The sequence below is a fragment of the Brienomyrus brachyistius genome, chromosome 2, assembly GCF_023856365.1.
Source record: "Brienomyrus brachyistius isolate T26 chromosome 2, BBRACH_0.4, whole genome shotgun sequence".
Taxonomy (NCBI): domain Eukaryota; kingdom Metazoa; phylum Chordata; class Actinopteri; order Osteoglossiformes; family Mormyridae; genus Brienomyrus; species Brienomyrus brachyistius.
Genome location: NC_064534.1, coordinates 44,327,304 through 44,341,225, shown reverse-complemented (window position 1 = coordinate 44,341,225; position 13,922 = coordinate 44,327,304). Strand labels below are relative to the sequence as shown.

At 44.5% G+C, this 13,922-nt stretch overlaps 1 protein-coding gene across 1 annotated transcript in view; it reads left to right on the top strand.

The window, feature by feature from the left end:
- Nucleotides 1-13,040: 13,040 nt before the first annotated feature.
- LOC125715114 (uncharacterized) overlaps nt 13,041-13,922 on the top strand; it is a 935,270-nt gene continuing 934,388 nt past the window's right edge. The window contains exon 1 of the mRNA XM_048986370.1: nt 13,041-13,119. The gene's annotated coding sequence lies outside the window, so the exon portion shown is untranslated. The remainder of the gene's footprint in view (nt 13,120-13,922) is intronic.

Sequence of the window (13,922 nt, the reverse complement as noted above, 5' to 3'; positions counted from 1 at the left end):
CGTCAAACATAAAACGTTATATAGGCTTTTCAGTAGAGCCAATATACAAATATATTACATCTCATTTAACTTGTTAAAAGACATCCATTCATTTAGGGCAGTGGTTCTTAAAGTGTGATCCGTGAGCGACCTCAAGTGGTCCGCGAGGGGATTTCTAAAAAATATGTGAATTTAGTCAGTGTTTCCCAGTGTTTCTACGTTCCGCTGTCACATCAGTCACTTAAGTAAGAAAAGTGAAAATAAGCAAACAAAAAAATCATATGAACTAAAAGGATAAAGTCAGGATATATATGTGGTCCTCACAATCATAAGTTTTACCTGGATCTTTCAAAAAAATGTAGTTCCAAACAAATAGGCCTCTTTTGAAGTATGTTCCTGTACATATGAGATCATGTATGTGGGTTTTGTGGGTGGGGTGGGGATCGGACGGTAGCAGCACGTGGCTCGGGGGGTGCGGTGAAATTTTTTTTTTGGATAAAGTGGTCCTTGGTGTTGCACACTTGGACAAGGTGAATAAATTCCAGGCATGCATAGGGTTCTTTTTCAATAATGTGATGATTTTTTACTTCACCGGAAAAACACTGAAACACAAGCACAAAAACCCGCTTGTTAATCAGGACTGTATGCGGCGATCCTTGTCGAGTGCTCTGCATAACACATGCGCTCTTTGCACTCCACTCAGTGGACCCCCCTGCGAGCTGCCCAAAGTGCCTGTGTGTGCTCCACTCCTGTTACCCTGCCTGCCCGAATTGCACCACAGTTGTCCCTGCCCTAAACCCATCAGCCACGCAGTACATTACAATATTACAAGAGATGAACAAAGCAAATAACAGTGCAAAATAATAACATTGAACACAATATTTAGCATATGGGAAACTAACAAGGGTTCCACACTCTCCCCCCCCAAAATTTAATGTCGTCCAGACATTACAGTGTCCTTAGAGTACCCATGTCTTCAACAGGTGAGTTATAGAGGTAAGTTATAAAGGAGTCAGTCCTTCAAGATACAGTCTGTATAGCAACAGTTTTTATGCGACATACATCTCCTTCTTCATGTCACATATCAGCAACAGATAACCCTGGCCAGATGATATCTGAAATACTACCTCGCAACTCATGCGGTATCTTGGACTGAAAGATTTTACCTATGCACAACCTCATTATTCAGTACCCAGACTCACATATACTGTAGGCTTCACATCTAGCCCAGTATTTCTATGTCAAATGTCTGAGTTTGTTTTTGGTACTCCACGACTCATGAACAAACCTACTCTACTATGTGGACTTCCCCCATAGTTACTCTCTTATGCTGTTTCAAACTGTTCTTAATTTTTATAACAATAACCATAACCTCAACTATAAACTTGTGTGGTGTCCTTTTCTCAACAGTACAAATAACTTCTTTTATGTGTCAGTGAGGGTTGACCTAATGTATTGTATGTGAATGTCTTAGGTGGATTTCTCTGTCGAAAAGGATACTTTCTTGTGGAAGGAAGCTGTGATCTGTCATCTCTCTCTGCTTAATCCAGTGACGACCCCCTCTCACAGTTATCCTCTTCAGCTTCCATTGGTATTACCTCTGTCTCAGCCCCAATAATTTCTTCATCACTCTTTTCCAAACGCTCATTCATCTTGCTACCTTGATCCAGTTCTTTAAAAGCTGCTTGCGGCTGAAATTCCTCTGCGTCCACATTCAGCTGGTTCCTACTCTGGTTGAATGGATGTACTGGACGTGTGCTGATGACTCTCCAATGACTCTCATCCTCCGAACTACTCTCAAGTTCCCTCTCCTTTTGTTTTACCTGTCTGTTCCTTCTTTCCCCAGTCTTTGATTGTCCTTTTTCCCTTTTCTTACTCCCTTGTTTCTTGTCTTCCACAGGCAAGAAATCACAGGGCAGTAACATATTCCTGTGCAACACCCTTGTCACTCCTGGACTTCTTTCAGGATGTACTTCATATACAATGACTGTCCTTGTGTTTCCTCCCAGCTACAATGTGAACCTGGTCCTCCCAGTAAGATCGCAGTTTTCCAGGTCCACCCCTCCCTCTGAAGTTCCGTACTAATACTCTACACCCTGGCTACAATCTGCTCCATAAGTCTTCCGGTCATAATGCTTCTTTGCTCTATTTTGTTCTTTCTGAACTGTCTTTGATGCCTACTGGTATGCCTCTTGCATCTGTCTCCTCCACTTGTTGGCATAGTCAGTGTGGGAGGCGCTCTGGTCACTTGGCCTCAGACCAAACATAATGTCCACCGGTAGTCGAGGGCTTCTACCATAAAGAAGGTAGTACGGTGCATACCCCGTTGCTTCGCTGCGCGTGCAGTTATATGCATGAACAACTTTGGCTAAGGAGCTCTTCCAATCCATCTTGGCTTCATCTGTCAGGTTTCTCAGCATTGAAAGGAGCGTCCGATTAAATCTTTCGACCTGACCATTTCCAGAAGGGTGATACGGTGTTGTCCGTGAACCTTGGATGTCACAGTACTCCTCCAGCTTGGAAAACAATCTGTTCTCGAACTCTTTGCCTTGATCATTGTGTAACTTTGTTGGAAACCCAAACTTCAGCGCAAAGTCTCCAAAAATCTTTTCAGCTGCTGTTTTTGCTGACTTGTTAGTGCATGCATACGCCTGAGCAAAGCGCGTAAAGTGGTCGATCACAACAAGAATGTACTCATATCCTCCTTTACAACTTTCTAGGTGCAGGTAATCAATTGAAACCATCTCAAAAGGATACATAGTTATTATATTTACCAGTGGTGCTCTAGTTGGCTTGTTCGGACGCCTCCGTTTCAGACAACTGCAGACCTTGGTCACATAATGATCTACATCCCTTTGCATGTGAGGTCAATAGAAACGGTCACGGATTAAACTCAGTGTCCTTTCCACTCCCAGGTGCCCCATCTTCTTATGCAGTTCTCTATAAATCAACTGGTGGAATGTTGCGGGTAACACCAACTGCTCTCGGGTTCCTGACTTCCTATACAGAATACCCTGTTCATTGATATACAACTTCTTTCTCTCTTTTACCAGAGCAGAGATGTCATCGTGTCGATCTCTTCTCCTCCACTGAGGCCACTGTCCTGCCATCACATACTCTTGAACCTTTCCAATCACTGGGTCGTCTTTCTGTGCTTCCTTCAGGTTCTCTATCGGGATCTCTGCTACTGAACCTGTTAGCCTTTCATGCTCCCCTTCTGCACACGCTGCATTGATGGTGACCGGACACATCCAAGGTTCCCGCTCGTGAGACTCCATTTGGAGTGCTTGGGTGACAGATGTTATTACCTCTGGCTTCATCTCCTGGGAACATGAGCGAATGTACTGATCCATGTCTAGTGGCATTCATGATAAGCCATCCATTAGCTCTGCCAGGCCGATACTTAATTGAAAAGTAAAAATCTGCTAACTCCGCAATCCACCTGTGTGTTGTGGCCTTCAACTTCGCTGTGGTCAGGACGTAGGTTAATGGATTATTGTCTGTGTAGACGACAAATGAGGGTGCATAGTACAGGTACTCCCTAAATCTTTCACAAATCGCCCACTTCATTGCCAGGAACTCCAATTTCCCTGAATGAAGGTGGTAATTGCCTTCTGGGGCAGTAAGTGTCCTTGAACCATAACCTATGACCACCAACTTGCCTTGCTGTCTCTGGTACAGTACTGCACCAAGTCCTTCCTGAGAAGCGTCACAGTGCAGTACAAATGGCTTTTCAAAGTCAGGATAACCTAAGAGTGGCGGACATATCAGATGGTCTATCAGCTGACAGAGCACTTCCTGATGTTGGTCCATCCATATGATTGGCTGGCTTGAGGAAAGTTGCTCCGACTTCCTGCCATTTCCTTTTCCCTTACTCACACCTGGTCATTTTGTTTTGTTTCCTGGACTCTTCTCCATACATAGCAAGCTGTATAGTGGCTTGGCAATCCGTGAGAAGTTTGGAATATACAAACGGTAGTACGACAGGAACCCCAACATTTTCCTCAAGTCCCCAACTGTCCTAGGGGTACGATCTTTGAGTGCTTGTACTGGTGCTATCTCAGCTGAATCCATACAGTAACCCTCTTTGGACACAATCTTCCCTAGAAACTTTACTTTATCTTTAAATACTTCACATTTCCTGGCTGTCAACTTTACTCCATGAGCTTGGTATCGACGCAACACTTCCCTCAGGTCACGTAGATGGTCATCAAAGGATTTTCTGTGGACTAAGTTGTCATGCAGGTATGGCTGGCATGTTTTGTCTCTCAAACCTGCCAGGCACTCTTCCATGCTGCGCTGGAACTCTGCTGGGGCCGAGGACAACCCAAAAGGAATCCTTACCCACTCGTACAGCCCCCATGGTGTTATAAAGGCAGTAAGTGGTCGGCTATTCTCCTCAAGGAAACCCTGATGGTATGCTTTCCCTTGGTCCAGCACCGAGAACCAGGAACTTCCACTTAAACTATTTAACATGTCTTGGACTTGAGGGATGGGGTGTTGGTCGGGAATGGATTTACAGTTTAATTCCCGATAGTCTACACAAAGACATAAACTCCCATCCTTCTTTCGCACACAGACAATTGGGGATGAATATGGGGACCGGGACTTCCGAATCCATCCATTCAGGAGGTCCTCTAAGTACTCTTTCACCTCCTTGTGGAGTGGTTTGGGTATAGAGGTATGTGTGCGTCTTACCGGAGTCGTGTCATGCAATCGGATTTTCAACTGTAGAGATGGAATACACCCCACGTCGCTGTCGTCTCCAGAGAATGCAGCACACTCTTCCTGTAACATTTGCCTCACCTTCACTTTCTGATCTAAGGTCAGGCGGGCGGCAGGCGGGTCCCATCGCTCATGTCTGCCCATTCTCAATAGTGCCTGATCCTCTCTCAACCCTTCTGGAGCTCTTGATGTGCTAGCTGACTGGTCACCAACACTGATGGTCTCTATTGCATTTCCACTACCATCAACTGGTCTTACATCTACTGGGTATACTGACTTGATTTGCTGTAACTGTCCCAATACTGTGCGAGGAGCAAGAGTAATGTCGCGGCTGCTATTATTTGTGACAGGAATAGTTATCCTAGACCAGTTTCCTCTTTGCAAACAGACAACTGTCTCAGCGATGTTCACCCCCTCTGGCCACACTGGGATCTCTTCTGGTTCAAAAAGGACTTCCTGCTTTGTATAAAGGGGACCTGTTCTCACCGTACACTTCACCTCTCTGGTCTGGCCTGCTGGAACCCTTGTCATCAATCTCGCTACTCTCACTACACCTTCCTTATCATTCTGGTCGCAGTTCTGTACAAGGTGGATCAACGCCTCCGCTTTATTACAGTCAATGGAAAATGCTTCTCTTACTGCAGCAGGAGTGATCTCTGGATACTGCTTCATTCCACCTTTCACCAGATGCTCAATCACATTTGTTTGGCTCGTTTGGCTCTCAGCGGAGGTGGTCGCACTTCTCTCCCTCTCCCTCCCCTTATCTTCCTTGCTTCGCTCCTCTCGTCTCGTCTAGTCTACTGTCTTATACTTGAGAGACTCTCTCAGCCCTGCTCTCCAAACTACGAAAAACGATAGATTTGATCAGCTGGTCTCTCAACGCAATTGACACCATCTTCTCGACAAGAAGCCTAGGTTCGGGGGAACCTAACTGTCCGGCAGGAATGTATGCTGCTGGCTACACGATGGACGGATGGGAGCGTTGGAGGGTCGTGTGCCTGGCAGCTCTTTCCGTGGAGGACATTGAAGACATCTACCTATTCGGAACCATGATTACAGGTATTATGCTGATTGGATTAGGCATTGCCCTGGTTTATCTAAGATTGAAAAAGACGGTGACAGCCGCTCAAAAGCCCCACTAGGCTGGCCGGAATGATTGATGGAGTGGGCAGAGCTGTTAGCACTCAGACTGTGACAATTGATCGCAAACTGGATAACATCATGGAGAAACTCACAGCTTTGCAAAAATTATTGGATGGCAGAGACCAGCGTGGACATTAGTGGAGCTGGAAATTACAGCTTCTCGTACGGAAACCCAAACAACCCTATTCTATCAGGTTTTGGCTCCCCCCAATCAGCACTGGCCTCGGCCAAGGCCGCTGCTGAACTAACAACTCCCCCTGAAGAACAAGGCAGTGAGACTCTCTTGCATTCCTCTCCCCCGATCCCAAGGACTTACCGCACCCTCCCCCCCATCCAACGCCTTCACCGCTTCATACCCCCAGCGTGAACAGGCGGGTCTGTTTACCAGCGCCTCCATGGCTGCAGGACCGGATGGCTGTCTGTCTCTGCTGGACTACCTCCACCACCCCTTTTCCCTCACCCGTTGCAAGTCGTGTCATTTTTATGTTGTAAGGTGTAGTGATCATGTACTTATGTTGCTGAGGTGTTCACCTCTCTCTCCTCATGTTATTATGTTTCTTTTCTTCTCTCCTCCCCTGTCTCCCGACCGGTCTACCCCCTACTGTGATGTTTGTGTATATGTATGGTCAGGTTGATGGCCGGTTTTTTTTCGCTGGTACTCGTAACTAGTGACATGGTATATTGCAACAGCAATAAAGGGTTGAACAAAAACAAAAACAAAAAACAAAACATTGTAACCGATGATGGGTGGTTCTGCTACTCCTGGCTCATTGGAAACCAGCACTGGTACCAGCAGCTCTGGCTGTGGGTCCTGACTTGACCTTAGCCTGAATTTCAGTTCAATCCAACCTGCAAAGGGGATGGGTGTTTGATTTGCTGCTTTAGCTACCAGGGTCTCATTCTCACCCAGGAGTTCTTCCATGTTCCTCACCCTGAAGTGTGGCAAACAGGACCTCCTCTATCTTTCATTAATAATTGTGACCTGCGACCCTGTGTCCCACAATGCCTGTGTTGCAACTCCCTCCAGGAAACAATCCACCATACACTTCCTGCCAATAAGGGTCTTTAGTTTTGCTTGGCCACGTAGCAAGAGATGACTGACATACGTGGCACCCACCGTCTCTTTAGCTCTCCGACTTCTCTCTACTTCTGCTTCAAGCTGCCGAATCCGGTCACAAAGGAGTGTGTTTACCTTGTCATCTGAGTCAGCTGGGCTTGGAGCGAATGACTTTGGGGATGCGACCATGTGAGTTGTCAACCTCATGTCATTAGGTCCCGCTGCCATCCCTCGTGTTCCTCTACAGCCTTTGGAGAAATGCCCTGACTGTCCACACTTGAAGCAGTGCTCACACTGGTCACCTGCTCCCTGCTCCCGACACCCTTTACATCCTCTTTGGGGACTCCTCCTTTCTTGGTGTGCCGGCCCCTGAGAGTTGGTTATATTTTTCCTGATTTCTGCCATTTCCTCCCTTACCAGTCTGACTGCTTCATACAACTCTGAGACTCTGTGACTGGCTACCACAGCTGGTTTACGGTTTTTCAGTTTCACTACTTCAGCCAACTGCTCATGGACCACCGCCCTGGTGTCTGCTACACTGTGACCCTGTTGACTGGTCTGCATTTCTGTCTGTAATTCATTTACTTTTTGGTGCTTTACAGCTAATAGTCTTCTTTTGTTTAGAGTGTCTTTCTAATTCAATACTAGCTGCTTCGTTCATTCTGTCGATGAGTATTTCATCCGTCACCCTCTGATCATCGAGGTATGGCTTAAGCTGGAACTTGATATGGTCACTTAACAGTCCAGTACTCACCGACCGCAGGAACTTCTTCTGAATTAGCTCAGGACTGTACTGTTCATCTGACTCTAGTTCTCTAGAAGCAAGTAGCAGCCTTTCCTTTAACTCGATTGCTCTAAACAGAAAGCTTTGGGGAGACTCACGACTGTCTTGTGTTACGTTCACCAGTTTGTGATACAGATTGGTAGAACTGTCTTCTTTAAAATGCCCCTTTAAGATGGCTTTTAACTGGGAAAGGGTCAGGTCACGCTTTACCTCAAGCATATCACGAATACTCAGCCCAGGGGTGATGGACTTCACCACTGCTTCCACGATTTCTGCCTCACTGTGTCCCCTACTCAGGCCCCTGTCAATCTGATGCATGGGATTGGTATGTGATAGTCTGTCTTTCTGTCCCTTTTCCCCAATTTGACCACAGATCTTGAACTCTCTTCTAATTGTCACTTCTGGAAGTCGATTCATCGCTGTAGGTGATGCATTCGGCACAGCTGACACATTACTAGGAGATGCAAGATTGACCCTTTCATTCAGCTGCTTAATTTCGTCCTGCAGCGCTAGACTACTTTGCTGGAGCTGTACATACTTTTCTGCTAAACTCATCTCGTCAGCTTTTGCCTGACTCCCCTGTACCGTGCCTGATATACCTCCATTGCTATCAGTGTTGTCTGTATTTCCGGTTGTCTGATCCACCATTTTCAATATTGCATTTAAATAATACTTTGCCGTTTCCGTCTCTTCATCATCCATCACATTATCCACTGATTCTATAATTAGTTTGATTAACGCTCGCCTTGTTCTGACATCTGCACTTGAGATTTTTACTGCCTCACACACCTCTTTGAGCTGATCTAGTTGTAAGAGCCATAGTTTCTGAGCCACGATCTCTGCCAACTCTTCCAGATCCATCGTTGAGGTGGCCACGCCCCCGACGAAATCTCTGAACACTGACTTCACACAAGCACGACATCACCAATCCCCGTACGGGCCACCGAATTTTGTTGCACACTTGGACAAGGTGAATAAATTCCAGGCATGCATAGGGTTCTTTTTCAATAATGTGATGATTTTTTACTTCACCGGAAAAACACTGAAACACAAGCACAAAAACCCGCTTGTTAATCAGGACTGTATGCGGCGATCCTTGTCGAGTGCTCTGCATAATGCTTGCGCTCTTTGCACTCCACTCAGTGGACCCCCCTGCGAGCTGCCCAAAGTGCCTGTGTGTGCTCCACTCCTGTTACCCTGCCTGCCCGAATTGCACCACAGGTGTCCCTGCCCTAAACCCATCAGCCACGCAGTACATTACAATATTACAAGAGATGAACAATGCAAATAACAGTGCAAAATAATAACATTGAACACAATATTTAGCATATGGGAAACTAACAAGGGTTCCACATTGGTCTGAAACAATTTGAGAAACACTGATCTTGGGTGACCTTAGGGGGCACTCTGCATCCCCCCCGAGGATGTGATACCCCTGGACACAAAATCCCCATATGGTTAATCCGGGCCAGCTGTTCCTGTAATAGAAAAAAGACCCTTCTCGTTGATAATGCTATACCAGTTGAATAGGTTTCTTAAGAACATAACTTTTATCCCTCACCACACTACTGTACTTTGACAAAAACAGGTCATGTGAACCACACTGTAAGAACAACGTCCGTTATATATTCCAAAATCACCATGACAGGTAAACATGCACTCCTATGTGTGGAGAGTGCTATGATGCCAATGAGTCGAAATCGAGAGGGGGGCAAATTGTCTTGCGGGATTTCCTTTCTGCCAGGAGAGACTTCTTTCTACAAGGCTACACTAGGCTTTGGCATTAACCTGCTACGGGACAGGCTAGTTCAGAAGCGTAAATTACCGTAGTTCCTGAATCTCATTCCACACGCACACCCTCACCCTCGCCACTCCGTTTGTACGTGCATTTGGAAAGTCCTGGGTATTGAAGTCTATCCCATACTAAATTATACGGAGTGTGAGTGGACTAAAACGCACTCCAATAGCGAGCCTGCAACCAGACACTTTTCAAAAATTCCACGCTACCCCTTGGTGTTGCGCGAAATCAAACAAATGTTTGTTCATTTTTATGCTGGCTTAACAACCAAAGTATTAATGTGAGAGTAAGCTGGAAAATGAAAGTATTGTTTTATTTTGTAATTTTGAATATTTACAGGAAAAATTGCATGAGTGAAGGTATAAATCTATGTACAATTTAATATATATTCTATTAATATAACTGGAGCTATTTCAGCCAATCTAATAAAATATAGTATAAATAGACCAAATTAGTTGAAATTACAAAATATTACTTTTGTTTATTTACAGAAAGAAATTGAATGTGTGAAGCTATAATTCTATGTACAAATTAATATATTCTCTAAACTCTTAATTCCTTTATTCCAGTTACAATATTCAGGGTCCAGAGAGAAGACTAAACAGTTGATAAGACAAAGAACAGCAAACAAATTGCTTTTTACTGAAAAACATATGCAGCCAAACAAGCTTGAGAGTAAACAGTTGCCTAAATTGAATTGGCAAATCCACAGTTTGCCTGGTTACCTTTTAAATATCGCGTTCTTTGATAAGAGACAGAACTGGAGGGTATCCTGTCACGTACGATCCTCGTGTGTGCCACGCCCCCCTGATTATTCACCTGTGCTTCCCTGATTGTACCCAGCTGTACCCTGTTGTCTTGTCTATTTCAGTCCCTGTTTTGCCTCAGTTCATTGTCTGTCATTGATGTTAGTCTGCGTCAGATGTTTCCTGGTCCCCGATACCAGAATAAACCCTCGTTTTTCCCCGATCCTGCCTGCTTTTCTGCCCGTCTGCCTGCCCGTGCGCATTACCCACGCTCCCTGATCATGACATATCCTAAACCACAAACAAGTTAAAAGAGAACATGAGGAAAAAAATTAGGTGAAAATATTTCTTCATGTGAAACTAAGTGTAGTATTAAATGCAGAAAATGCATGTCTTAGGAACTGAAGAGGTATCCAGCTGCCTCAGGAATATCACAGGGAGAGGAGACCGTGGCCGCCTGGGTGTACAGTCATGCATGAGGTACTGGGGACAAGGCTATCCATAACCCCTATTAATACTGTAATATTACCATACTTAATAACCTTAGAAATTAGAAGCCAATCCAAAATAAAAATCATTTTACGCAATGAATACATTTCAACTTTTAAAAAACATCTTAAAATAAACATTAAAATTATCAAAATTGATTTTTAAAATGAATTCCGGTAATCAATGTTTTCATTAACATTCAATACCCATCCAGGAGGCGTCCTAGATAGATTCCTAAACCACCTCAACTCCTTTCGATGTAGAGGAGCAGCGGCTCTACTCTGAGTCCCTCCTGAATGTTCGAGCTCCTCAGCCTATCTCTAAGGGAGAGCCCAGCCACCATGCGGAGGAAACACATTTCGACCATTTGTATCTGCAGTCTCACTCTTTCGGTCACTACCCCAAGCTCATGACCATAGGTGAGGGCTGGAACATAGATCGACTGGTAAAACGCAGACACTGCACTGGTCCAGCTGTCAAACTCCTGTTCTATTTTTCCCTCACTTGCAAACGAGACTCCGAAATACTTAAACTCTTCCACCTGAGGTGGCATCTCATTCCCCAACAGAATATGGCAATCCACCCTTTTCTGGTTGAGAACTATGGCTTCAGACTTGGAGGTGCTGATCCTCAACCCAGCCACCTCATACTTAGCTGCAAACTTCCCCAATGAGCTCAAAGCCAAGTTCCTGGTGGCTGGACCTCCACCCATGGGGCCGGCAAAACCCTAAGGAGTAACATGGGTCTACCATTCCATGGGTCCACCACCTGCAGGGGGAGCTGTGGGAGTTGGGTGCAATGTAGATAGGGTGACAGATCAGATGGACCGATTGTCAGATACCAAAACTGGCTCTTGGTACACGGAAATTATGCAATTATAATATAACAAATTATTAGTGATACTAAGAATTATCATTAATAATTATTAGAATTAGCAATATATCAATATTAAAATTAACTATTACAGTCAAACAATGTAATAAAATATAGTGTGAATAGACCAACTTACAAAATAGTCTTTTTTTGTAAAAAGAGTTTATAGAGTATGTGAATATTATTTAAAACCACATCTACGCGTATAACCATTGCTTTACACACCTTGGCAATGGATAAACCATGTTCAAGCTTCCCAATCCAGCAACCTAGCTCTTACCAGCTAACGTGAGAGATATTACCTGGTACATTGGGTGGAGCTTAATTTTGCTCCGCTTCTGACGTCATAAGCGGGAAGGGGGGGGTATCCTTTATTCTGATTGGTCGGGGGCTTATTTCTATATAGCATACATGCTTATGCCACGTGTTGCCGATAAGGGGCCATATGGTTTGGGAGATTGCCGTTAAACTTTAATAGAATAAAAATACATTACATGTATTTTATTAATGTGCTTTTTTATTACGTTTTAAGGCATAATAAAACATAGCAGGATTAATGCATCCAGTGGGGGTCCGTCCACCCTGTAGCCACGTGTTGTTAGTAAGCGCCACTGCGTGTTTTAAAAGCACCGAAATGTTTTAAAGAAGAAAAACATTAGTGTTTGTTAGGTTGAAGAAACAGTTGTTAATCATTTCTGTATGATCAGCAATGAGTGTAAATACATGTATACGTTATTTCTTATCTTCTAGCCACATACTCTTAGCTATTGTACTCTAAGTAAGTGGTTAACAGCTGCCTACTTAGATAAGAATCTCACTTCCCTCTCTTGCGCCCCCCATTGACTATAAATAAAGAAGCCAAGGGGAACCACCCTTTGTAACACATTCTGCTGTAGTTTGCATTGCAGAGAGTGTGGGTACCCTTGCAAGTAAAACTGTAACCTGTGTGTGTCTCATAAATGTGGAGTTGGGGTGGAAACGCCGGGCGCTTTCCCCAACATAGAATTTGGTCCTTCGAGCCGGATCCGAGGATCCCCGAAGACGTCTCCAGTACGCCGAGAGAAGCGACACCGAAAACTGCCGGCAGTCACTCGAAGACGGGTGCAAGAAAGACCTGTGATGTGAATTCATCATCAGGCCGGTGGTTAGAACTGCGCTCGACGTCTGGTGATGTCTGAAGGACCTCGGTGACGGATCAGAGAGCACACTATACAGGTGAGAGATATGGCACCTAAGTGAGTAGGTGGCCAAGTGAGAGATACGGCACCTAAATAAGTAGGTGGCCAAGACATGCATGTGGTTGAGGTTAGCCGAAATTAACCGGGAGAGAAAGTAGGCGTTATTGGAAATATATACAGTGTTGTATGTGGATGTGTTTTTATAGGTTTTAGATTAACCTACACGATCCACCCTAAAAGCAACAACATACTGGTGACTGAAGGATTAAGGACGGGTTTCATCCCTGAAAACTAACACCGCTGCTCTAATAGTGAGCAGTAGAAGGCCGTGTTGGTGTCCTCCTGAGGTCTCATGCCAGGGACTTGCTTTTAGGATTTTTTATTTTTTGTAGTGTATCCATTAAAAGGTAACAATGGGGAAGAATCAAAGTAAACAAATGGAACTACAGGGAGATGAGAAGTTTATGGAAGGATATAAGACAGGATCAGGACAAATAAGTAGTCAGAGATGGAGGAAAAAACATGGGTTTGAAGGAAAACTCCACACTCCAGATATATTAAAATTACAGGGAAACTTAAAACTGGAGATGTTACAGACTACCAATAAGAAAGAAGGTAAAGACAGAAAAAAAGAATATGTTTTTTCTGATGCATGGTTAGAACAGAGTAAATTAAGAGATAATAAAAGACAGCAAAAAAAGGGAAATAAGGAGAAAAAATTACAGGCGACTTTAATCACACTAGATGAGGAGACGGCAACAAAATCTTCTGCCGCTCCAGTTCCTTTACTGCTCCCACAAATTCCAATGATTGCGCCTGCACCAGTTCCAGCTCTAAATAGACGACAAATAGGAGGAGGGGAATCATCTCGAATGATGACCCGAGGGTCTAACCCTTCTCTGTATCCGTTAAAGGATCTGGAGACAAGTAAAGTACGCTGGCATCCAAAAAATGACACAGAACAGGAAGACTGGGAGAATGATTTGGTGTGTCCACTCGTAGAAGTGGCAAATCCAAATCGAGGCCCAAATAATGCAGGACCCGAAACTATGTTAGTATATAGACCCTGGACCGCTGAGGATAGAACAGCGGCTTTAAAAGGAATACCCCCGGTTGAAGAAGGGGTACCCGAGTTTTGGACTGCCATCCT